General features: G+C 40.0%; 1 protein-coding gene across 8 annotated transcripts in view; it reads right to left on the minus strand.

The window, feature by feature from the left end:
* The window catches only part of MEF2C (myocyte enhancer factor 2C), a 354,593-nt gene that overhangs the window by 237,965 nt on the left and 94,244 nt on the right, over positions 1-22,384 (minus strand). Inside the window, exon 1 of one of the 8 annotated variants that reach the window (XM_089679643.1) lies at positions 9,013-9,292. The exons of the other annotated variants lie outside the window; for them this stretch is intronic. The gene's annotated coding sequence lies outside the window, so the exon portion shown is untranslated. Of the gene's footprint in view, positions 1-9,012; positions 9,293-22,384 lie in introns of those variants that run through there. 8 annotated transcript variants of the gene reach the window in all.

The following is a 22,384-nucleotide window of genomic DNA, read 5'->3' on the forward strand; positions in this document are numbered from 1 at the left end:
GACTCAAATGGAAGTGTTTCCCAATAGAAAGCATTGAATATCTAAGAATCACAAGAAACCAATAACATTTTCTTTGTACACTTGGTTTTACAAACTAAAGATGGTCCCCTTTTTCCTACTCTAACAATTTCCAAAAGGGCTATAGTAGATATCTAAAATGGGTGGAAGACTGAGCTATAGTATTATAAACTAAAGTAAATTCAAGCAATATTTATGGGCAAGGTTCAGTTCAGCTCGGGTTAGCACATTTTTTACTATTCTCTAAACATTTTAGTTGCTATAACATAGACCGACGTGCAGTTCTATTTCATGATTGTACAGTATTTGATGCACTCTTCCATATGCCTTTAATACTTATACTAAGTATAACTGTTTTAGGAAATATACACAAGGCACCTAAAGAGATATTCACTTAGATTATGGTTTTTGCAGGTGTGACATATCCAATCTATTTGATTACTTTTATAAAATAAAATAAAATAATCTCTTACTTTGCTTTTCTTCACCATCAAACCTCAATGAATTGGAACTAGTGCAAAAGTGAATGCTGTGGTAGTCTTACATCTACTGTAGTTTCTCTAGGTATAATAGATCACTGACAAAGAGAAGGGTACTTATAGGCTTCACCTCTAGCTTTTACAATAGCAAACACAACCATTACCCTTGAGATTAGTTGATGGCAACCTTGATCTTGTTGGAGCAAATTGGGTAACTCAAGGGACTTGTCAGTAACTTTTAAAAGCTCAGTATCTCAGAAGACTTTGTGTACAGCTAAATAATTTAAAAGGAGGATGGGGCAACAACAAGACTTGTTATTTTTCCAATTTTCAAAGCTTAACTAACAATCACGTGTTTTGATCAGATGTGAGAATTGGGATTTGCTCTCAAACAAAGACTGCAAAGAGATACACATGCTTAAGTTACAAAAGAACTACAAGTCTCAATATGGCCTACTAGTAACAGGGAAGCAACATATGTTTCTACTTTAGGTTTGTCAAGTGTTGCTGGCCAAAGCCTACATTCACAATTCATACAAACCAGCAGAACACTAACAGAGCAATGACAATGTGGCTGGCAGCTTGGCACTGCTAGTCTTGAAAAATTCCATGCAAATTAGAGTTGGGAGTGGAGTGGGCTAACACAAACTTTACTACTACTTTATCCAGAATAGTGTCCCTTTGCTGTCTCTGTCTCTCACCACCAGCGCATTGTACACTGCTTCACAAGTGTCCCCTCTACTCCTCTGTCCCCCACCAACTTTACGCTACACTCCTCTCCACAACTGCAACATCAGCTGCCTCTGTCCTCAGATACATGCACACTATATTTCACTCCACTCTATTGACGCTGTCCCCCACTACCTGTAGGCTATATTCTGCTCCACAAGTGCTACCTTTGTTGCCTCTGTCCCCTACCAGTTTCACACTACACTCTTCTCCAAAAGTGTCCTCTCTGTTCCATTTGTCCTCAGCCACTTTCCTATTACATTCCAATGAACAAGTCCCCACTCTATTGACACTGTCCCCTTTACATGTATACTACAGAACACACACTACAAACGTACACCACACAAGCACCACCTTTGGCGTCTCCTACTAATTGCACACTACACTTTTCTCCACAAGAGTAACCTCTGCTGCTCCTGTCCTCAGCCACTTGAATAGCCGACCAACAAATGCCCACTCTGCTAACACTGTCCCCCCAACATCTGCATACTACATTCTGCTCCATAAGTGCCCCCTCTACTGCCTCTGTCCCCCACCAACTTCACTCTACACTCCTCTCAATAAGTGTACCTTCTGCTGCCTCTGTCCTCAACTACCTCTGTACTACATTCCACTTCACAAGTGCCCACTCTGCTGACACTTCCCCCACCACCTGCACACTACTCCATACTACCCAGCTTTCTGTCATCAACTACCTGCACACTACATTCCGCTTCAAGGGTTCCCATTCTGTTGAGGCTGTACGCCAACATTTGTGCACTACATTCTGCTCCGCAAGTGTCCCCATTGCTGCCTCTGCTCTCCACCAACTTCACTGCCCTCCTCTGCATAGGTGTCTACTCTGCTTCCTCTGTCACTACAACCTGTACCCCATACTATATACTTATGCTTAGTATAAGTATTAAAGGCATACTGACGAGTGGATTAAATACAGTCACATAATAAAACTGTAAATTCTATATTATAGCAAATAAATTATATAAACAAATAGTAAAAATGTGTTAACCTGAACTTATCTGACATTTAATTTTGCCCATATTGCTTGTATTTACTTCAGATTATCATACCATAACTCAATTTTACACCCTTTGTAGATCTCTACTATAGTCCTTTTTGAAATTGTTAGAGTAGGAAAAAGTGAACCATCTTTATTCTGCTTTGACATTCAGCTTTGCTCCACAAATGTCCCCACTGCTGTACCCACCACCTGTCAATAAGCTTTACTCCCCAAATGTACCTGTTGTGGAACAGGCACACTTTTCTGTCCCATAATGGCCCTAGAATGTGGTGGTGTGCTCTGTTGGTATGATTCTACAAGTTAACTAGGCAATAAAGTTGATTAGTTAATAAAGTTGCTTTGAACTGTTAAATAATGTTGAATATACACATTACAATGAAAATAACCAAAAATAGATAATATTTGTAAAAAAAAAAGCATTCTTTGGGCATTATGACATTACAAATAGAGGAATCAAAGTAATACAATTACATTGCCTTCCCTTGTTACACAATCTGGGGTAAAGCTGAGTAGCGTATCAAGAAAAAAAAATCACAAAATGCAGAATTAACATCTGGCTACAACAGGGAGTACAATGATTTTAAAATATTTACAAGTTTCCATTTGAGGAAACACACGCGCATGATGCAACCATACATATTGCTCCACTGTAGCAGTACAGACAGTGACAGAGTATATAAAAGAGAGCATTGCAATCAAATAGTAATAAGCAGCAGTTTGTAAAAGTAATAAATAAGTATCTAGGGTACACTGGTCATATTGAAAACACTTGCTAATCAGTTAAATATGTTCTTCGTCTTTAGGCCAAAACCCACGATGAAAATAAAAAGGAATAGTTACTATAGGGTTATAAACTTGCATAAGTTGTGAGTATAAGAAGAACATACAGTACATGGAGCATTAACACAGTTTGTTGTCCTCCATGATGTTCCAAACAGTTCCTGACAATAATTACACTTTATATTTCTATATGTGCTATTGTTACAAAGGGTAAGCTAAACGCATTGAAATATTTAATTTAACAAAGAAAGAAGATCAGCTGACTGTTAGCACCATAAAAGGCCCATCCATGCAATAGCATAAAGCATTGTTGACATTATTAGCCTTTTGCTATGTAATACAATCCAAGCTGTTTGTCACCTTCGGACCTGTGTACAATTAGGACTGTTTAGATTACACGTAGCGTTTTTGTGCATGCAATGAGGTCATGGACATTCCCATGTACCATAAATCATCAGTGTATGCGAACCATATGAAGGGATCAGTCAAACAACGACTGTACACTGACATTTGTGAGTGTATTGTCACTGGCCTTTGAAGACATGCATGACTAGTCATGCTCAAGATGTGCTTAGTTTTAAACTCATTACCAGCAAAGAATGATGCAGAGTTCAACCACTGACACTGAACGTCCTCCAGAATATACTTCCTACTTTATCTTTTCTATCATATATTATTGGTGGGAAAGCTAAAAATCACATCAGCAGTTCATAGAGAAGGTGCTTCCTGATGCGGACTAAAACTACTTCATTTCTGCTGCGAGTCAACAACCAGTAAAACATTATCCCGGAAAGTAGTACACAAGTTACCGTAAATGGGAACTTTGTCTTGCTATACATGTATGTATTCTACAAAAAAACTGAACACCACATATCTTTATGAAACTAGTGGAGAGATCAATAATTACCAATATTAATTTACTGTTTATTCTACGCAGATAAATGACCTGAGATCATGTTTTATATATATATACAAATTAGATATATGAAATTAAAGTTTGCATGTGTTATATTTCATGAAGTAAAAAGCAGTGGTATATGCACAGATCAGTAAACTACAGCAGCTATTCAGATTTCACTGTTCATTTAGAGCCATCCTTGAAAGATGAGCTCTGATTGGTTGTTATAAGTTACTAACTGCATCTTGCTCTTTGGCCATTAAATATGCCTTTTGTAGTGCTACTTCATATAATTTTTCATTATGTTTTGAAGGCAACATTGGGGCTGTAAGGTTAGCTCTATGGCCCTGTAGTGCCAAGTAATGGGTTCAGTCCCTAGGGGTATTATAGACATGGACTTCATACACCCGAGTTTGCATGGGTTTGCACCAGGTGCTCCAGTTTCCCCCACAATCTAAAAATGTCCTGCAAGAAAAATCAGATGCAGTTTAGCTATTGTTTGCACCTTTATGACACATATAAAACAATCATTAGAATGTAAGTTTCTTTGCTGGCAGGGATTCTGTAAAAAAAAAAAATTCAAATGTACCTTACTCAGATTGTACTTTAGAAATCAATTTATTAACAGTAATTGTTTAATAATAGATATTACAGTAATGTGATATATAATGATACTTTTTGAATTGTTATATGAGCCAATATTTTAGTGGTTATGCCAGCAATTCTTGTTTTAGCAGAAACTTGAGCTAATTAACTTTGCAAACCACCCAAGAATCACAATGTATGCTTCACCAGTATGAAAGACCTGGCTATTGGCCCATCTAATACGTATGTGACTTTCATATATCAGTATATATCATCTTTTTCTTATCTATTTAAATCGGTTGTTAATGTTCAAATAAATGATACCTCCAAAAATACTAAAAAGTTTGCACTCATACCCAGGTAAATTTCACTGCTGGTAATGAATTTGAAACATAATCACAGAAGATGGAGTACATAAAAGCAAAGGTCTGCTGTAATAATCTTGAACTGACCAGTACATATGTAGCCAGAGTTAAGAAGGATGCCACGTAGTTATGGGGTTGAGCAGGATTGCCACGTCATAATAATAATAATTATTATAATTATTATTATTATTATTATTATTAATAATAATAATAATACTAATAACACGAATATTAATATACATGTGAGTTTAATTAATAGGGCAGTGTGCAGGGGAATGATGATATGCACAGTTCAGTGACGGACAGCAACCAATCACATTTCAACTTTCATCAGTTTGCGGCATACAGAACAAGATATAGGATTGATAATGTGTTGCTAGGGGTTACTTCCAGAACTTTGAATGTTAATCTTGGCTTATTTAAATAAACCTGACAGCCCTGGTAATCTATGCTCATATTACAAGTTTTACCGTATGATGTTAACAATCTTGAGAGAGGTGCAGAAAAGTTATGGGGAAAAGTAAACTTTGGGCAAAAGCCCTAAAAAACGGCATTCTGCAATGCAATGTGAACTAATAACGATTTAGAAACTTCTCAACAGGTAGAGATCCATGGAGAAGAGACATAAAGCAAAGTAGACTGATTACAAATGTAATAAAAGTGTTCTAATGATTGTATTACAAATATCTATATGTCCTAGAAAATTACATTCATGACTATGCCTAAGCAATGTCATAAAATAGACTTTTAAATGGAATAATCCATTCAACGTTTTCTGCATCTTAAAGAAGATGAAAATACATCATAAATAACCAGACAGGTGATAATGCAGTCTGCTGTTATATCTCCATCAATTAAATGAACCTATCCTTTATAACTCAGACAATATCAAAATTCAGTAAAATCTTAAAACAAAATAAAAAAGATAATCCAAACACTACATGCATGTTTGTTTTTTTCTGTTTCTATAGGACTTTGATGAAATTTAAATGTGGTACATTGTAAAATGACATTACTTTGTCTAATTATTTAATGATCTCTCATACAGTAAATTTTACCAAGAACTATTTAAGAAAGACCATTAAAAAAAAAATCTCCTTTCTTAAATAAAATTCAGAATAAAGCATTATCTCCGGTAACCCAAAATACAGGTGTGCTATGTTGATCAAACTTGTTATAATATACATTTGCTTGCTGGAAAAAAGTTAAAGTCTGACCAGTAAACCAGTATACCCTGAAATATATAAAATCTTTTATCTGTATTAACAATTATTTGTTTTAATAGAGATGATGGCATAGTGACATAATGCCTATTGTACCATATTGTTAATTGCTAAACAAATTCACTTTTGGTAAAACGTGCTTCTTTGATGCCCCTACATCTGTGTAGTGTTTCAATGTAGCCGTTAGAAAATTTTCAATATCTGGATATATAACTTTTTTTTTTCCATTCTTCTTTTTGGCAAGGGTTATGTTAAGCCATGACTAAACAGGGATAAGTCTTCCTTAGGCTATAATCAAATAACCAAGGAGTGTGCCCTGCATGTGCAGATGTTATCTGTGGTCGATCACAGTGACAAGTGAACTGCTTAATCCTTCTTTTATCCGGCACACAACACTGGGTTACCCCTGTTCACTCGACTTGAGGATCAACAAAGCTGATTTGATTTCACAGGGATGACAGATTCAAGTAAAGAGCCAAACTCTGTAGCGCTCCAGCCAATACAGCTGTGAGATGAATGTGCCCTAGAAGAGGCACTAAATATTAATTACCTGACCTTAAGCACTGTTCTGACCCTCTCAGCTGCACACTACACTAAGGCACGTGTGCTCTAAACCTCTAAAGTACCTGCTTTAAGAAGGCAGTGACTGCTAATTGTTGAAAATGCTGTATATGGATGTATCTAGACAAATACATGTATATACAGTATATATGTCTATGGACATAGGACATCATATAAGGAGCATTGATAGCAACCTTACATTAAGTGATATTTTGTATCTGGTGAATTTCTTTGGGGTCACAGTTAAAGGATAAAAGTTTCTTCTATTTACATTTACTATGGAAATACTATATATATTTACTGTGTCCGTACTATAATGGGAATTGAATATTGACAAGCTGAAGCTGTCAATAGATCTTCTTTCTGTATAACAGGATCTTTCAAAGGACATTTTTTATTAAGATTACAAATGTTGCATCTTATTCTGGATTATAAACACATTTCAAATTACAAATATATAATTGTATATAAGTTTATTAATAATAGCGTCATCCTGCATTGAACTCCAGGGAAGACATTGAGTCCAGTCTCCTAATTGGATCAACTTCTTTGTGACTATTGATTTAGATAGAAGCAAATCAATGCATGCAATCTCAAGTAACCGGGAAATGATCATTTGCCCTGATTGGTAATCATTCACTGCATGCCTTACTGAGAAAACATTTTGCTTATTACAAAAGTTTGTTTACATTGGCCAAATGATGTCATGCTATCTCTATGTGTCAGCGTTGGCCTATATTGAAGTACGCCGAGGGCACAACCGTGGCATCGGTTTTGAATCTGATATGTGTTATCTGCTAAATCTTCGGATTGTTACACGCAATTAACAAAAAGTTAAAAAAAATTAACCCGAAGGCCAAAAAAAAAATCTAAAAGAGTTTTTTCCATAGTAAATGCCATACATTCCTGTACTTCTCAGCACTGCAAACAAAACATAAGTGCCAATCTTTTAATGGGAAGGGTGTGCGGTGTGGTGAAGTGCAGGTGTTTTTAGGATCAGGCTCTGCCAAGGTTTATGGAATTATACTTCTTATGATCATATTTATCAACCTCATAAGTCTATTACCACGCTGTGCATCCCATTACAAAAGTTGTTTTGTAAATGTCACAGAAAAGTCACCGGAGCAGCATAACAACAAACATCACCGTTCTACCGGGGGATAAAGTGAACTGCGTACGTCAAGGACAGAACACGTGCCTGCTCTGTACTGATATTGATGATGATGATGATGTCTTTTAATATTAAACTTTTCAGTAAGGATCAGGAAAAACACTGCCTGCACTACTGTGCCAACTCACTTCACCTCTTAACTTTGATCTACACTCGGGCAGCGATTTAAAGCTATACATGAAAACCTAAAATAAAACATGACATGCTCCTTCAAGCATATAAATCATTCAGGCTTCGGTTTCGCTATCATCTTTATTTATTATTAAACACCGGCGGTGTTTTAAGGTTAAGAACGAGGTTAATACTTGCAAAGAAAGCAGGATGTGAGCTCTGGGCTATGCTGATTGCAATTGTGCCGTCTAATTAAAATAGTATAATGTGCTTTGGAAGGATGCTGCCTAATAAATGACATTGCTTCCCCTGACAGTGACAATGTGCTATGGGAAGCTCCGCTCTTCTGAAGAGCTCAAGTGGCAATAAATGACCTTTTAGTGACACCCAACAAGGTACAACACGAATGTCAAGCTATTTGGGACTGTGTGCCTGATACTGAGTGTTGGGGCATGCTTCCTTAGCAATGACAGTGTTCACATCCTGTAGGAAGTGAGTCTTATGGCTACAATATTCTTATGCAACTTGATCTGCTTTGGAAAAAATGATCAACTTGATACAAGTGGAACAAGGTCACGGCTTGCTGGAAAAGTCGAAACTGAGCTCAGAGCAGCACAGCGGCTTAGGGGTTAAAGCGTCTGCCTTGCAGCACTGGGGTTCTCGCTTTAGATCCTGGTCAGGACGCTATCTGCATGGAGTTTGCATTTTCACCCTGTGCTTATAAAGGCTTGAAAGGCATGCTGGTAGGTTAATTGGCCCCTGTCTAAATTGGTCCTAGTGTGTTTCCTCCTAAGCTCCAAAGATGTGTCGGTAGGTTCATTAACCCCTGTCTAAACTGGCCCTGGTGTGTGAGATAGAGATCTTAGATTGCAAGCTCCTCGTTGGCAGGAATTGACGCGCGCGTACAGTACGTAAGTTGTCGGTGACATATAATAAATGAATAAACTGCTACGCTCAGCCGTTGGCACGAGCCCTGGAAGTGCACACACTGTAAACTTTTCAATGTCAGCTAAGCAAAGCATGGCAGCCTGATGTGCAGAGGAGGGTGACCTCCCCACCAAAAGTCTTACTCACATGAGACATCTGCTGAGGCTACCAGTCCTTCAGAGGCTCTCCTCTCATTGGGGTGACCAGGCGACCAGGGCTTTGTATGTAGCACAGCTTCTTCTGAGTCCTGGAGATCTCCACTCTTTCACCAACTCAATCCAACAGTGGGCAGAGGGATGGCTGTGTACAGTCAGCAAAGTGTCTGTGTGCTGGCAGCATGAGAAAGTCAGAGGAGTCGTCCAGGAAGGAAGTGACAGGAGACGAATGGGGGAAAAAAAGCAGCTCCCAGCCTTTGTAACATGGAGAGGAGGAATAGAGGCAGTGGATTTAAAACTCAGTGCCTAGCGAGGTGTCGTTTTCTTACCTCCCCCTCTGCTGCTCTCCCCCCCTTCTGTCTTCTTTCTTCCTCTCCCTCCCTCTCTCTCCCTTCTTTCCTCCCCTGTTCACTCCCCCTCTCTTCTGCACTCCTCTGTTCCTCTTTATCCTCCTCTGGATAGATAGCTTCCTATTTTTATCTCCACGCTACCTTCCCGTTACATTTCCGAGCCCTCTGTGTTTTCTGTGTGTTTAAGCATTGTGCCTGATCATTCCTCTTCTTCCCCTGCCTTCCAGGCTCTAAGGTTCACTACAGATACCAGAATTCAAGGGACTGTCCCTCTTCTGGAACCCAATCCCTCTGTCCCTCTTTCCTCCTCAGCTGTCCCTCTTTTTGGCCAGATGTGTAGACCTCAGTAAAAAAAATAAAAATAAAAATGAAAACCTAGTAACCTAGTAAACCTAGTAAAGGTGACCTCTGGAAATGACAAAAAACATTCCTGCGCTGCAAAGGTTAAAGCATATCTGAACCCAAATCAGAAATGTAATATATTTCAGCTTACCGGTCTTTAAAGTGCCTGCTTTAGTTTTCTGTTTTTCCCTTTATTCTAATCTGGTGATCCGACCGGTAATTTTGTTACTTTTCAACTTACTTTAAAGCTGTCCAGCAAAGGTGACAGTTAAAGGGTTGAGGCAAACTGTTTACCACTGACAAGGGTAAGCTTTTATTTATTTATTTATATAAATCTTTTATTCAAAAAGGAAAAAAAAAATTTGCTGTAACTGCTTATAAAGTATGTGTATGTAAAGTGGAGTTCCGCTTTAATTTGTTAGTCAAGTCCATTTAAATATGCTAGTCTGGAGCTAGCCTCCCACCCCCGGACTGACAATGTTACTGTCCAAAGGTGTCTGTTTTACTACTTCATCCAGAATGCAGACACCCTAGGACAGGAAGTGTGTTGCTGGCAGGATCACCAACTGAAATGAATGCAAGCCGTACATGGTTTCGAATTCTGAACTATTTTTCGTCCAAAAATTGAAACATCGTTCGTTCTGTAATCCGATGGTGCCACCAATGATTTCGAACATAGGTAGTTTTTCACAAATTTTCCAGCGTGCCAGATAAAAAAATGAGGAGGAACCACGAAAATGCCATTGCCCCACTAACAGAGCGAAAATCGGCCGATTATTCGTAGGTCCGATTTTGGTACGAAAATCGTTCAGAATTCAAACCATGTATGGCCTGCATTAGTAAGAACAAACAAAAAGAAAACTAATGCAGCCCCCATATTTAAAGCAGTATTAAAGTGGTTGTAAACTTTGTTTTTTAATTTTACCTACAGGTAAGCTTTATTATAAGTTAAATGAATATCTCCTAAATATGCCCATTTAGGAGATATTCTCTCTTTATTTAATCCATGTGCTCTGAAGGTAAGAGCTGTGTGCCGTGGCCCGGTGACGTCATCGTGGCCTGGCCTGTCAAAATGCCAGAGCTCACGAACCCAGAAGGAAGACCGGGTGAAGATTGAAGCCTCAACAGTGGTGACAGCGTGCCGCTGGAGGGCTTTGTTTTAAGGTAAGTTTTATATAATGTGTTAGTATGTGATGTGTACTAGCACATCATGACATTACCTTGCAGGGGACTTTTTTTTTCTTTTGTGCCTACGGTTTACTACCGCTTTAAACCCAAATAATGTGTGGCCGGTACAATGCACAGCTATTGGTCCTGCATTGCACATGATGACTTCAGCATCTATCCAGCGATCATATGCTGATATCATCATGTGTGAGGCAGAACTGACAACCATGCACTGTACCTGAGGATGGCGAGGGCCATTCACAACTCAGAGCTTTGCAGAGAAAAACCTGCTGGAGCAAGGATTAAGGTAAGTGCTGCACCCAGTTCCTCTAATGAGAGACTTTAAACAGTATTATACCCACAAGCAAATATTTATTATATTGCACTTACCACTTCATAGATATGATGGCTACATTATTATTATTATTGATTTATTTCAGGTACTTATATAGTACCATCAATTTATGTAGCGCTTTACATATATATTGTACATTCACATCAGTCCCTAACCCTCAAGGAGTGTACAATTTAAGGTCCTTAACATACAGTCATACATACACATACTAGGGCCAATTTAGACAGGATCCAATTAACCTACCAGCATGTCTTTGGACTGTGGGAGGAAACTGGAGTAAATACGATTCCTCCTGCGCTCCAGGACCCAGGCCGGTGGCGAGTAGGTGAAATCAAACCCAAACAAAACGACCACCAGAGCATGAAAGGTCGTGCAGCTCCAAAACAAGGCTGGGGATGCCCGAACAATACTGCAAAGTGAAAAAAACAAGAAGCGCACCAACCTTGCGCATTACCTCAGTAACCAAAATTTATTAGTAAAGGAATGGTACTCACAAACAGCGAAGAAAAACAGGCATGTAAGTCCTCCAAGGGACTTCAGAGACAAGAGGCCAGCGCGAATCCCATCATGGGGGTAGACACTCAGTACAGCTGACGCGTTTCGAAGGTCGTACCTTCTTCCTCAGGGCTCGCTGTTTGTGAATACCATTCCTTTACTAATAAATTTTGGTTACTGAGGTAATACGGAAGGTTGGTGTGCTTCTTGTTTTTTACACTTTGCAGGAAACTGGAGTACCCAGAGGAAACCCACACAGGCACAGGAAGAACATACAAAGTCCAGGCAGGAGGTATCATGGCTGGGATTTGAACCAATGACCGTAGGACTGGCAGGCAGAAGTGCTAACCATTTAGCTAGTGTGCTGCACTAGTTTTCTTTTTCAGGTTTTATTTTTATCTGGTGATCTGACCAGAAAGTCTTTTGTTTTTCAAAAGAACAAGCTCTCCTACAAAAGTATTATAGGGATGAGAGAAACCATTAAACACTGACAGGGGTGCTCACAATGATCAGCTTTTATTTATTAGGTAAAACTTTATCCTAAAAGAAAACACTTTGTTGTAACCGGCAATAAATGTGATCTGGAGCTCAGCTTTAATTTGTTATGGGCTTGCTTTCGATCTGCGCTGCCTGCGTCTATAGACAGAGAGAGATGTTGGAGATGGGCACAGTGCTGGATTGAGGGAAGGCTCAGGTAAGTATGGAGGGGGGAGTTAGGGGAGATACTACTATCTAAGCTATTATTACCTTAATGCAAGGAATACATTAGGATAAAAAATGTTTAGGCTTTATAACCATTGTAAAGTGGAACTTCACTCTTTCATTCTGCATTGGCTATTTTGAATCTTTATGATACTAGCCTTAGTATATAGGAAGGTTTAGTACATTATATTTACTTGAATAAACTATTTTTTTTATGTTTCTTTAGTTACTTTCTGGTTTCCATGCCTAGGCAAATGATGTCATACATCCCAGGAGTCTTCAGGAGGGGAGGAGGGGTTTTCTCTAAGCACACCCATCTGCCTGCATGCATGAGTTAAGGGCAGATGGATTCTAGGAAGTAAATGCTACATGAATCATTTGCCCTCACTCAAGATTGCCACAGTCAGAAATGTTAGGGGCTGTTTTACAAAGTGATTTCTCGGCAAAATAAAGCATTGAGACATGGATGGGTGGGTTGGTTTGAATATTAAAAATAAATTAAATAGCGCTTTTGGTTTGTGATGCTCAGATGCTTTGTTTTTCCACCTTTACCACTTGCCCACTGCCCTATAGCAGGTGTACTGCTACAGGGCAGTTTTACTGTGCAAAATCACATAAATATACCTACCAGCGCTGCTATTGGCTCCTGAGGAGGTCAATCACCGGTTCCCGGCTGGCAATTCCCGGCCGGGACCCGCTGATCGACGGCAAAGCTGAGAGGGGAGAGACCTGTGTGTAAACAACACAGATCTCTCTCCTGTCAGCATGGACATGCTACTTTCTATCTCTCTGTACAGCAGAGAGATAGAATGCAGCAGGTCTGCTTAGAGAAACAGCACATAGTACACAATAAAAACACTCCCTAACACACAGTAAACCATTTGATCACCCCAGATGTTAACCCCTTCCTGCCCAGTGTCAATAGTACAGTGTCAGTGCTTTTAATTATCACTGATCACTGTATTAATGTCACTGGAGATGTCAGTGGCAGTTAGTTCCCACCCAGTGTCAGAATGCCTGCCACAGTCCTGCTATAAGTCGCTGATCGCTGCCATTACTAGTATAAAAAAAATACATATAAATTCCAGTATATATACCGCCATTTGTAGATGCTATAACTTTCACGTAAACCAATTAATATACGCATATTGGGATTTTTTTTAGCAAAGACATGTAGCAGAATACAGTTTGGCTTACATTTATTAAGAAATTATATTTTTAAAATTTTTTCATTGGATATGTGTAAAGCAAAAAGTCTAAAATATATGTATAGTTTTTTCAAAATTGTCAGTAATTTTATTGTTTATAGCGCAAAAAATGAAAACGCAGAGATGATCAGATACCAATGAAAGAAAGCTCTATTTGTGGGAAAAAAAGTTACATAAATTTAATTTGGGTGCAGCGTTGCCTGACCACGTAATTGTCAGTTAAAGTGATGCAGTGCCGTATCACAAAAAATGGCCCAGTCAGGAAGGGGGGTAAATCTTATGGAGGGCAAGTGGTTAAGGATTGGCGTGGCCATGAAACTGAACACGGGAGATACAGCACTCTTTAAGCTGACCATACCAGCATGAATCTGCTTCTGTGCTTGACATGATCAGTTTGATAAGGGTACCAAGGAAATAACATATTCAATAAACACTCTATAGGCTGTATTTATTAAATTATAACTAATGTCATATTTTTTTAATTTTTGGACAGAGTGGAGAGGGATAGAACACCTGCTTTCATTGCTGTCTATACCCCCATTAAGGAGATTCACCCTCTCTATTTGCCCTCTTTACCATTATTACTGATAGTGAAAGTTAAAGTGTTATTAAACCCACAGTAAAATCAGTCTGTATATGCAGTAAAGCATGCTTGATACACTCACTGTGGAACCTAAGGGATTAATCCTCCACATTGTGCAAAAAAGAGGTTTGATTCTGTCTTCTCCGATCCTCCCCTTCTTCCAGTGTCCCCCTCTTAGCTCCTGATAAGACACATCGTGTGGAGTCACTCTGCACATGCTTCAGTTTGGTGTATATTGCTAGAGAGGTTTTTTTTTTCTTGGGAGAATGCATGTGATCAGCAAAGGGCCAATCAGTACTGTCCAGAAAGAGATCAGGGGTTCTGAATTCTCCTACAGCAAAATGAAAACTCCTCCTACAAGCTGTAACCAGTGCCCTTCTGGACACTGATAGAAGCCACAAGACTGCTATATACTGCTGATGAAAAAAGGTATTTAGCAGTTAATATTTACAAGACTGCTCTAATTGCTAATGAGAAAAGGTATTTAATATACCTATTTAGTATATTTACTAAAATAATTGCACTTCAATGTTGTGTGTACTGTGAAAGACTTATTATAATGAATGCAGGTTCCTGGGTTTAGTAACACTTTAAGGAAATTTACACTTATTGGGTTGTCACCAGAACAGGATTAGGGAGGAAATCTTCCAATGGGGACACTAGTTCTAGTGACCCTGGTGACAACAAAGGATTTCCTCACTTTGAAGAAATTTTCCTGTTTTGGTCAAGGGGAGAGGAAGTGAAGGGAAATCTCCCCAAAAGGAGACTCTTGGCAAAAGAAATAAAAAGTACAGAGGTTATAACCCTCAAACACTCTATCCAAAATGAAAGAAAGGCTTGACTTTAGTTCTACTTTAATCACTTTAGAACTGCTCACCTGCAAAGTACTGTGGACGGGTGGCCGTTGTACGTTGCTGCCTACTTCCAGGGTTCGGATGCACGCCCCCCTGCCAGCACCCGCTGTGATTGTACATGGTGGGAGCCTGTCAGCAAGTCCCGGCCAATGATTCACGGCCAGGACCTGCTGATCGGCTGTGTACGATCACAGCCAAGAGCTCTGTGTTGACATTCGACACTCTGTACACAGGGAGTGATCTGTCACTTTCTCATCCCTACAAAGCAAACCAGGGATGAGAAACTGATAGACATCTTAGTAAAAGCAGCACACACAGTACACAGAGTACGGCACACATTTAACCCCTGATCGCCCTAGATGTTAACCCCTCCCCAGCCAGTGTCATTAGTACAGTGACAGTGTATAGTTTTATTACTGATCACTGTATTAATGTCACTGGTGATGTCAGTGGCAGTTAGTCAGTGTCAGATTGCCCCCTGCACTCCTGCAGCTCCATTATAAGTCGCTGATTGCCGCCACTAGTAGTATATATGAAACAAATCCAGTATATACCATAGTTTGTAGATGCTATAACTTTTACTCAAAACAATCAATATACACTTATTGAATTTTTTTTATCAAAAACATGTAGCAGAATACATTGTGGCCAAAATTTATGAAGAATTTTTTTTATTGGATATGTTTTATAGCAGAAAGTAATTTTTTTCAAAATGTTCAGGTCTTTTTTCATTTATATTGCAAAAAAAAAAAAAAACAGCGGTGATCAAATACCACCAAAAGAAAGCTCTATTTGAGTGAAAAAAATTATATAATTTTGGTTTCGGTTTAGAAAACTTAGTTGGACCTCGTTTATGTTCTGCACTGCTTATTCTGGACCAGCATCTTCTTTCTTCGACCACTGAGGATGTAACTCCTGCATACAGGGCAGCACAGTGGCTAAATGGTTATCACTTCTGCCTGGCAGTACTAGGGTCGTTGGCTCAAATCCCAGCCACAGCACCACCTGCCTGGAGCTTGCATGTTCTCCCTGTGCCTACGTGGGTTTCCTCCAGGTACTCCGGTTTCTTCTCACACTCCAAAGACATGCTGGTAGGTTAATTGGATCGTGTCTAATTTGGCCCTAGTATGTGTATGTCTGAATGTGAGTTAGGGACCTTAGATTGTACACCCCTTGAGGGTTAGGGACTGATGTGAATGTACAATATATATATGTGTGTAAAAGCGCTGCATAAATTGACAGCGCTATATAAGTACATAAAATAAATATGTTGCTGAAATCTTGTCATCTACACTACTCATGTGCTATAGGGGGTGTATAGTAAAACGTTGCTACCAAATAGGTAAAGAAGTATTTTACAGAAAAGACATACACAGTTTCAGACCTACTAGACGTCTTTTAAGTAGGGGTCTTCAGTTTTGCTTCAGGGATGCATCAATACCAATACCGGTATCGGTACCGATACCAAGTACTCGTACTCATGAAAATACTCCTGATACCTTAACCGGTACTTTGTGGTGTGATTTGCGTTAATGGACGCAAATTGCACCACAAAGATTAGCATGCGATTTGAACAGGAATGCAGTTCATGTCCAAATCACATGCGGTTTTCCCACTGCTCCTGTCCTTGTCATAGCTTGAGTTCACACAGGAGTGGTGCGGGAAACCTTCTTGCAGGCATCACATGCTGAGTCTCACTGGTAGGAGAGGAGAAAAAGCGGCGGGGATTTGAAATCTTTGCCGCTTTCTTTCCTTTCCTTGCAGCGATGACAGTACGGGCTAGATGGCATCTGATTGCTCATCTTCATCCATAATTGGTATCGGTGAGTACTTGACCGAAAGCAACGATACTCATACTTGCCGTTAAAAAACAATATTGGTGCATCCCTAGTTCTAATACACTAAGGGCCCACTCCTACTTCCAGCAGAGAAACTATTGCCATGTGCACAGTGGTACAAGTGCACAAGTGACATGGCCAGGCGTGTACGCTGTACAAATCAATAGCTCGTGCTCCCGCTGTTCACATGTATCCACTCATCAGAGCTATTCCATGCAATTAGGGACTCCAAACTCCATCCAGGACGCAGTTTACATCCAGGGATGGCATTTGCGGCTGCATACAAACTGGCCACAGCCAGTCGCCTAATTTTTATACAGACATAGCAAAGAGTCTTGCTGCGTACAGATGCCAAATCTGCATGCAGCAGCCTATCCACCCTTATTCATCCACCTTAACCACTTCAGCTTTGGAAAAATGTATCCCCTTTCATGACCAGGCCATTTTTTGCTATTCAGCTAACTGGTATTTGCATGGTAAGGCAGCACTGTACCCACGTAAAATGTATATTTTTTTTCTTTTTCTTTTGGTGGTATTTTATCACCACTGTTTTTTTTTGTATTATATAAATGAAAATATCCTGAAAAGTTTGAAAAAAAAACATTTTTTACTTTCTGCTAGAAAATGTATCTAATTATAAAATAAATAGATTTCTTCACAACTTTAGACCAAAATGTATTCTGCTACATGTCTTTGGTAAAAACAAAAATCTCAATAAGTGGATATTGATTTGTTTGCGTGAAAGTTACATTGTCTGCAATATATACTAGAATTTTAATTCATTTATTTATTTTTATACTAGTAATAGCAGTGATCAGAATCTTATAGTGGGATTGTGCGGCGGGCAATCTGACACTAACTGGTGCTGTTGGTAACTGACTAAATGATACTGACATCTCCAGTGATGTTAATACAGTGATCAGTTCTAATACTATACACTGTCACTGTACTAATGACACTGGCAGGGAAGGGGTTGACATCTAGGGGCAATCAACTGTGTGCCTAACAATGGTTACTGTATGCTGTTTTTTACTAAGCAATGTGCCTGTTTTTACTCCCTGTTATGGAGGGAGAAAAAAACCAGCACACTGCTGCTGTCTGTAGAGTGTTGGGGCTCTCTTCTGTCATTCACTCAGCCGATCAGCCGGTACTGGCCATAAATCACTCATCCGATCAGCCGGTAGTGGCCATAAATCATTAGCCTGGCCCGCTGAGCGGTTCATACTGTAACAAATGACAGCACAGTCAGGGCAGTGAGCGAGTGCACCCCCTACCCGGAACAGCCGGATTACGTACATGTAAGTGATCCGGCGCAGTGGGGCTGCTTTTCTGCAGTATATTTGCGGTAGGCAGTTGCCAAGTGGTTAAACTTTTTTATGGTTTTGGATAGAGTAGGGGAAGGTTAAAACCACTGTCATTTTTTCCCTATCCCTGTCTCATTTGTGAGATTTCTCCTCACTTCTTGTCCTGTAGACATATCTTTCCAAATGAGGGAAATCCCCTCTGAGCAGGGGCGGACTGACAACTCATTGGGCCCCCAGGCAATAGGGGATCATGGGGCCCCTGTGTCCTTGCCCAAACTCAAAAAAGCCTATGAAAAAGGTATCAGGGGAATCTCATGGGGCCCCCTACTGACCCCGGGCCCTTGGGTAGTGCCTGAGTTTCCAAAGGGTCAGTCCGCCCCTGCCTCTGAGATATTTTTTTTGAGTCCATGGTGCAGTGTATACACACAAAAAGGTGCATAGGGAGTGTTTCTACTCCCCTCCCAAAAAGGAAAGACCTCCCTGACCCCGAGGACACAAGACACTCTGGTCCACCTAACCAAAAGGTCTGTTGGACTGCTGTCCTCATGGTCAACAGAAGCCAACCATCAAGTACTAGATAGAGGGTTCTCCTGAGAAGAGGGGAGCCGCTGCCCCCCTCTTCCTTATCTTACCCTATCCTACTCTACTCTACCCCTTCCCAGGCAGGGGAGGAAGGAACCTAAGGACCACACATCCTCCCCGTAGACTTCAGGCAAGCCCGCAAATCTGCACCTTACTATTCTTAGTGAGTGAAAAAAGACACATAAAAAGTGCAGTGACAAAACAGGTGGAGAAAAATAACTAAGGGTGCCAGTGTGCAATACAATGAATAGGCCTTGCAGCCTGATAACAAAAATTGCCCCAGTCCTGGCCAAAAGGCCTAGTACATGAGGGGATGTGCAGAAAAAAGAAGTGTGTTGTGGCCTAGTGCCTGTTCTCACAGTGGGGTTCCAGAGTAGACCCATAATGATACTAGGAGCAGCCCTGGGTCACTACTCCCAGAAGGCACTGCAGGTACACTGCAGGCTGTCTTCCATCCCAGCACTTAGCCAAACCAGATAGCACTACTTAACCCCTTCGTGTCTAAGAGTAAAATAAATCTTAAAGCCTAAGCACAATTTTGCAACTTTGACATGTGTTAACTACTTAGTGCATCCAGGTGGATTATATCTTGTTGTTTCAGGACAAATTGGACTTTCATTTGGTGGTAAATGGTTATGAATATCTCCTGATTTTTTTATAACATCAAAGGAAACTGACTGAAAAAAGTTAAAAAAAAAACTATTTTTTTAAAAAATTCAGTTGTATATTTCTTGCTACTACCATAATCAACCACCAAAGAACAACCCAAATAATTTCTCATGCTCCTGATGATACGTAGTATGGCCCAGAAACAATAGTGTGCATTTTGCCTTTTTTTTTTAATCCTACCACTAACTGACACTGATACAAATTTAAATATGAAAAAAAAAAATCCTGACAAAAAAAAAAATAATACTGACCCTGACCTTTGACCTAGGTCAAAGCTTGATTTAGGTATTTTTATTTATATATTTATTTATTTATTTATTATTTTTTATTTTTTTCAATGTTTTCTTTACAAACTTTTTTTTCTCTCTGAAAGGACAGAGAGAGAGAGATACAATGTATCTCTCTCCTCCATTCAGAGAGAGAAAACAAGGGGGGCAGGCTTCATAGTAACTATCACTGTGATATCCAATGAGAGGCTTTCACAGCGATCATGTGACCCGGAATCAGGAATTTCTGGGTCATTAGAACGGGACCTAGGGCTCTCACTGACATCCCCATCTTTGTGCTGGGAGCGTGCCGTTCTTGGGTTCCTCCATATTATGAAAGTACTACCAACCCCCACCTTAGCCAATGGGGCATAGGAAAGGTCCCTCAGAACCTCCATCCTACCACGGATACTACACAGCCAGTCTTTTCTGCCAAAAGGTTAGAATGATGGTTGGCGACAGTAAAACCATGGCTCAGCCACCTAATTTTACTGCCTTCTGGCCGCCTGTGTTAAAGAGACCTGAGGAAAACCTTTACCTTTTCATCCAGCTTCCAGATTATTATGTATTTATTTAAAAAGCCATATAAAGTAAAAGTGTTGAGGAAGAAAGTGGCTGTAGATTTAGCCAATCTTTTTAGGCACATAGGTTTTTTGTGGTCTGCTTCATTGTGGACATTACAACATTGTATCCTTGGCATGTATAATGTCTTCCCACACTTTTATATCTTCCCAAAGCTATTTTGGCTATACTTCTCCTATGGATCACAGGAGTGCAGTTTGTTCTGTACTGTGACACGTTCAGACAACAACAGGCATGACATCACAGAGCCAGTGCAGGCTTAAGAAAGATCTCGAACATATGGATCCACTCAGAAACCTGGATCAGCAACCACCGAGAGCCTGAGCCAGCCCCTCCCACACCCTCCACAGCCCAGCACTCCAGTAAGCACTGGAGAGGCAGAGCAGAGAGACAGAGACTGACAGTCACAGCTCTCTGCTCAGAGTGGAGGGGAAAACTGAGCGATCGGTGGTATTTGATCACTCAGTTCTCGCTGCACAGCTGGTGGAGATCAGATGCAGCATCGATCCCAGTTGAGGTATAAATATTTAAACCTAGGTGAGTTTAAATGTTTTTTTTCCAGAAAGCCATACTTCTCTTTTACAGTGGTTGTAACCCATGGACATTTTAACAAAGCATATCCCTCTACAACATGTACTGTACTTGTCTCTGGCCTTATCACTGGGTGTCATTTCTGTCTGCTGCCTTGTTCCTCTGTTGTCAGGATGAATCACTTCTGACAAGTTTTCAAGAGATAAAAAGGCGATAAGAGAGGGAGTTCCTTCACATAACCTGTGATTGACAGCCTCAGCCCTGTTCCTGTGTGTTGTGTGGATGGGGGTGTGTCCCTTCCCTCCACTCAGCTTCCCTCACTGAGCTCAGCAGTGTGTAACTTCAGCTCCCCTGCCTTCTGAAATCTCAGATAAGCTGTATAAATTATGCACGTTGGCTGTAGAAAAGAGAAGACAGCAGATAAACAGGTACAACTTGTGTAGGAGGTGTCATTTTTTTGTCATCTCTGTGTATCACCTGAGACCAGTCACTTCACTGGGTATATGTAAGGGTTTGCAACCACTTTAAGTTGACCAATCACAAGTAGAATTTTATTCAAACATCTTTGCTTTCAGAATGTTTAGTTGATTTTCTAATGCTTAGTGAGATCAAATCAGCTTTAAAGTGTTCTTAAACCCAGGACCCTGCATTCACTATATCTGGTCTCGCACAGCACACAGAACATGGACATGCAATTATTTTAGTAAATATAAACTGCTAAATACCTTTTCTCATCAGCAGTTAGAGCAGCCTTGTGACTTCAACAGAGAGCTAGTTAAAGCTTGTAGGAGGCATTTTCATTCAGCTCTAGAAGGATGCAAAACCCCTGACCCTCTGTCTGGACAGAGCTAATTGGCTCTGTGCTGATCACATGCACTCTCCCAAGAAAAAAAAACATATCTAGCAATACACACTAAACTGAGCATGTGCATGTGGCTACAGGTTCAGTCTGTCTTATCAGGTGGACATTTGAACAAGAAGAGGGGCAGAAAAGACAGGATCAAACAGCCTGTTTACACAATGGAGGGGATTAACCCCTTAGGTTCCACAGTGAGTATAACAAGCATGCTTACTGCATATACAGACTGATTTCACTGTTGTGGGTTTAGTAACACTTTAATTTTTGACTGCAGTGAGTGAGAAAATTCGGGGAAAAAGAACATTTTTCTCAGACAAACAAATATCAGTGGTTTATGCTCAGGAAATCCTATTCATACAAAAATCAAATGTTAAAAGCAAACAATTTTGAAGTACTTTCGAATGACATTTTGCATGTTTCTGTTGACATTATCGAAACTACTGATGAGATTTGTCGTATGAACCTTCATTCGAAAATCTTCCAGTGTATGGCCAGCAATGACTCGTATAATCATCACTTTCACTTTTGGAAACAGAGGCGTAAAGGGCGGCCTCCAGTGAAGAGCAGCCTGAACATTTTTTATTAAAACAAACATATACAGCTCCTCAACCTCCAGCCTCCAGACTAGATTGATAAATTACTCCGCTCCACTACTTTAATTATGTATATGGTATGCA

The sequence above is a fragment of the Staurois parvus genome, unplaced genomic scaffold (genome assembly GCF_062004578.1).
Source record: "Staurois parvus isolate SC_StPar_1 unplaced genomic scaffold, SC_StPar_1.0 ptg000229l, whole genome shotgun sequence".
In the NCBI taxonomy this organism is placed as follows: domain Eukaryota; kingdom Metazoa; phylum Chordata; class Amphibia; order Anura; family Ranidae; genus Staurois; species Staurois parvus.